Source organism: Phasianus colchicus, chromosome 1 (assembly GCF_987193195.1).
Source record: "Phasianus colchicus chromosome 1, bPhaCol1.hap1.1, whole genome shotgun sequence".
Lineage (NCBI taxonomy): Eukaryota > Metazoa > Chordata > Aves > Galliformes > Phasianidae > Phasianus > Phasianus colchicus.
In genome coordinates this window covers 41,995,718-42,000,622 of record NC_143436.1, presented here as the reverse complement: position 1 = coordinate 42,000,622, position 4,905 = coordinate 41,995,718, and the positions used below count along the sequence as shown (strand labels likewise).

The window sequence follows — 4,905 nt, the reverse complement described above, 5'->3', positions numbered from 1 at the left end:
TTCTATGGAGACTTACACTTACGTAATAACCAGTATACATGGAAGAGTGAAAAGGATCTAGAAGTGTTCAATCCTTAAAAAATCAAGGATGTGCTCTTTCATTAATGAATTTAAATGTGAGGTAAAGTTTTTTCACTTATATGAGCATCTAATTCTTATGAATTCTGGCTATAATCAGACCCTGTCTATTTGGGTGTTGACACACTGAGAGCAATAACAGGTGTTTGTGTGGGAACTGCTGAATCACAGCCTGAACCTCTGATTGATCACCTGAGGTGAGCAATGAGTCAGCCAAGGGAGCACAGGTGAAGGCAATTCACCTGTGCTGCCGGAAGGGGTGGAGCCTGGCTCCACCTTTCCTAGACCCATTTAAGAGCTGACTACCACTGGGAAAGGCTTGCTTCTGGAGATTCCTTCTCTGGATTTTTGTAGTGAGCCTAGGATGTGGGTAGGCATTCTATCTTTTCTCTTTTTGTTATTCTAACCTGATTAGCTAATCTCTCTGGTATATTTCATAGTTATAACATCTTTATATTCATTGATTATACAGTGTTGTGTATGTGAGTAATGCAGGGGTGGTGTGGTATCTGGGTAACTCAAAATGTGTTGCTTCTATTTTCTTATCAATGAATTTAATAAGATGTTAAATTATATAAGTAGAAATAGATTTTTTTGATTGTAAAGCCCCTATTTCAAAGTTGTTGGATATGCTTGGTCATTTAATCTGAGCAAGGAAGGGAAAGGTACTGAAACTAATTTGGGATGTTTTTTTTTATCTCTCTACAAATTTCTCAGGATAGAATGGGACTTTTAAGCAATATAAAATAATAAAATCATCCAAAATGGTAAACAGGATGTGTATTAGTTATCAGATCACTTTTTTTTAAGTGGAGTAGAAAACTAGTCACTAAAACCAGAATATTGAATTCAAAATATCACAAATCCAAGTAACAAATCTCCTCTATGTGAAAGAGAGAATCTGAGAGAGCCTATCAAATATGACAATGTAATTGAAAACTAATCATTTCCTAGAGTGTGGTCTTCTACAACAAGTCCCTAGAGTTCATAGTGCATCATAAGTACTACACCTGTCCATATGAAATAGAGAATTCCCTGTAGCCTATAATAATGTTATTAAAATCAAAATTGTATGGTTCATTATTTTAATGGGAACAAGTAATTTCAGTCAGTGACTACAAAAAAAAAAAAAATCCATAGGAATAACAGTTGTGTTCATTTTAAAATATTATTATTATTATTATAACCCTTACAAATAACCTTCTTTAAGAAATTAAGAAAAGGCCAGGTTGTATGGAGACTTGAGCAACCTGATCTAGTGGTGTCTGCGCATGACAGATTGAAATTTAATGATTAAATGCCTTCTAACACAAACTATTCTATGATAGACTGATTTACATTAAAATGTCTTCATAAGAAGCTGCTACAGGAACGTGTTTTCCAAAAAACTGTTTTTCTCTACCTTATACAGATTAGGATAACTGAAATCTACAGGCACTGTGACAGTATTTTATTTCAATCTTTGTATGGGAACTGCTGAATCATGGTCTGAACCTCTGATTGACCATCTGAGCCAAGCAATGAATCAGCCATGGGAGCACAGGTGAAGGTAATTCACCTGCCCTACCTCTCCTAGATCCCATTTAAGTGCTGACTGCCACTGAGGTAGGATCTCTTCCAGGAGTTTGCTCCTTGTGGAGTTTATTGTGAGCCTGCAACATTGGTAAGCATTTTTCATTTATCTTTCCACCGCGATAATCCTACTTAGCCTAACCTCTGTACACTTATTGATTGTACAGTCCTCAATGCACTTCAGTTTCTGCACTGTAATAAGATCAAATTATGGACTGTTTAGATCAGGTTCCATTTTTTCCTAAACAATACACATTAGTATTACACAGTCCAAAACAACAGGAGAATCTAGATCATTCCAGTTTAGGAACTTTTATGTTGCTGATATGAAATAGCATATTTGAAAATAAGAAGAAATGTTTAGACCCAAATTAAACCAGAGTGGCAAACTTCAAAATATTTGTTACATTTGACATGCACTGACAGTTTTATGTTGTTTCTGCATTCAATAACATCTTGGTGTATTGGCTTACAAAACTCTAATCACGTTTTTCATTGTAAATCTCAGTACACTGCGAGGTATCATCAACAGTAATTGCTTTATGCAAAATGCAGGCATTCCATAATTACTTGAGGGCAATGCCTCTTATTTTATTATATTGGCCCATGATGTCAGGGGTGGATGTTGTTTGTGTGAAGTTCTAGCCTCTACTGCTGTACCACCATTCTACTATGTTTTATTGCTATGTAACAGACAGCAGTCAAGAGGCAACCTGACAAAATGGCAAAGTGCCTATGAAACAAATGCACGTGATTGAATTCATCCGTGCATAAAAAATGGTACCCACTGACATTGTTGACACTTGCTGAATGTTTATGGAGACCAAACAGTAGATGTGAGCATAGTGAGGTGGTGGGTGGTGCATTTCAGCATTAGTGACAGCAACATGAAACACAAACCACATTATAGATAGCCATGTACCGCTGTCACAACATGAAGAGTGTTGTGGTCAAGCTCATCCATGTGAATTGGTGGATTATTACCAGGGAACTGTGTATGAAGCTGAATATTGGCCTCAAAACATTAGTATCGATGGTTGTGATGTTTGAGTATTGCAGAGTTTAGTTCTGGTGGGTCACACAAATGCTCACACAGGAAAAGAAATAACGTAGGCAAGTTTGTCAGGATCTATGGAAACAACATGAGGCTAAAGGTGACAGTTTCCTGGATTGCATCATGGCCAGTGACAAGATATTGGTGTCACCTCTATGAGTTGGAGTCTAAACAGCAGTTCATGGTGTAACGACATGAATTCCCTGTCAAAGAAAAAAGATACAGCTCACAACAAGTAAGGTGATATGCACTTTCTTTTGGGATAGGACAGGAGTGATCCTTCTGGATTTCCTGGAACCCAGAAAAACCATTATCTCTGACTGCTACATAATGACTTTGATGAAGCTGAAGGTTCAAACTTCCAGAGTCAGGTCACAGAAAAAGACAGCCTTTCTCTAGAAATGTGATAATGCCAGGTCCCGTACCACTCTGAGGAGCATGGAGCACATTGCCAATCTTGGCTGGACTGTCTTAGCATACCTACTGTATAGTCTGAATGTGGCTCCTCATGACTTCCATCTGTTTGGGCTGATGAAATATGGACTGCATGGGCAACATTTTACTAACAACAGTGCTATCACAGCAGCTGTGAAACAGTAGGTCACCTCTACTGCTGCAAATTTTTACAAGTGCAACATATAGTCCCATGTTCATTGCTGTCAAAAATGCATAGCTAATGGTGATGGCTATATGGAGAAATACTGTTTTATAGCTGAGAATTTTTGTAGAGACTGTTATTGTGTTTGTTGCATCTGCTGTCATTCCCATAGAAATAATTAGGAAGCATTACTTTCAGAGTGGTCTTATTCTATACTTTATTTTCTATGTAAAAGCAACTGTCGAGAATATATTTGTTTTATTATTTATTTGTCATCCTCTTTGTATTGTATTCAGGGGGATTTTTACTGATAAAAATTTTAAAGCTTTTTGCAAAATATATATTGAAAGCTTTGTACTGTGTCAGTACCCAAGATATATTTCTAAAAACTTTTTTATATAAATTTCAAGTAATTATGCGGGAAACAAATAAACCTGAATAAACATTTTAGTCTTCACAATGAACAACAGCGGACAACTTCACTATGCCTTTTTTCCTCTTCAAATTGAAGCTAATAATGAGCTCAGATATTGATGAAACATTGAGTCTCCTAAGAACATGAACTGTGAAAACATGATGTATAGAATTCTGTTGTCACCACATAACATCTAAAACAATAACTTGTTTTTACTTATGGAATCATTAGTCAGTTCTCTGAAGTGCAGTTTGTAGTAGTTCATCAATTCCTAGGGGATATTCAAAGACATTTTGCATTGTGCATGATGACGCTCATATTTCTAGATCAACAAATTGAATCAATCCATCACAATAACTAGAATGGCACTATTAAATATTGCACATTAATCCCTGAAAAATCAGCTTCTTATATTCCCCTTTTGTGTTCTGTTACAGAAATGGTTGTAACATTTGTATAGCATCAAAACACTATTCATGAGTTTCAAAAGAATTAATTTTTTAGAAAGAAGGTCCTTCTAATGATAGTATTTCTCATTTGTTTACTTATTTGTGCTTTCTTATGTCAGGAGCAGTGAAGCAATGCTTTTTCTCTTTGCCTTAATGGTTTCAATAGTCTTTGCTGTCATGTTTGAAGCTCTCAGATTTTTACTACTGGATTGATAGCCTGGTGTTTTAGTGGCAGAATTTTGTTTGCTCTTGATTGCAAGCTTTATGGTTCTAAGTGAGCTTGTAAGTTTGGGGAAGCAAATTACACAGGCTTGACAGCATTCAAACTGTTGTGAAAAGCTCATTGTGAGTACTTATAGGAAATGTACTGAGATCTTCTGGGTATAACTTATAATGTATGAGGGAGGTCTTACTTTCTCAGGTGAAGGTAAAGCAGAAAAAAGGAATCACTAAAGATAGAACATCAAACAGCAATTCCATGGAATTGCCATTATGAACAAGTTATCATTTATTTTGATTCTGAATACATAAAGACATGGTAGGTTTAAAGTACAGATAATAGTTTTACATTAATCTTTTTGTGTTCAAGAAATGTGTAGATGTGGTACTTAGGGACACTGTTTAGCAGGCAATATTGGTGGTAGGTCAACAGTAGGACTAGATGATCTTAGAAGTCGTTTCCAACCATGTTTTTCAGTGATTCTGTGATTCCATTTGTCACAGAAATGGAATGAACTGT

At 36.1% G+C, this 4,905-nt stretch overlaps 1 long non-coding RNA gene across 1 annotated transcript; it reads left to right on the top strand.

Moving 5' to 3' along the window:
• The first annotated feature begins 412 nt into the window (after positions 1-412).
• LOC149919529 (uncharacterized) lies at positions 413-3,567 on the top strand. The gene is made up of 3 exons (XR_016463636.1): positions 413-448; positions 1,490-1,741; positions 2,971-3,567. It is a non-coding gene; the product is annotated as an uncharacterized LOC149919529 (long non-coding RNA).
• The last annotated feature ends 1,338 nt before the right edge of the window (positions 3,568-4,905 follow it).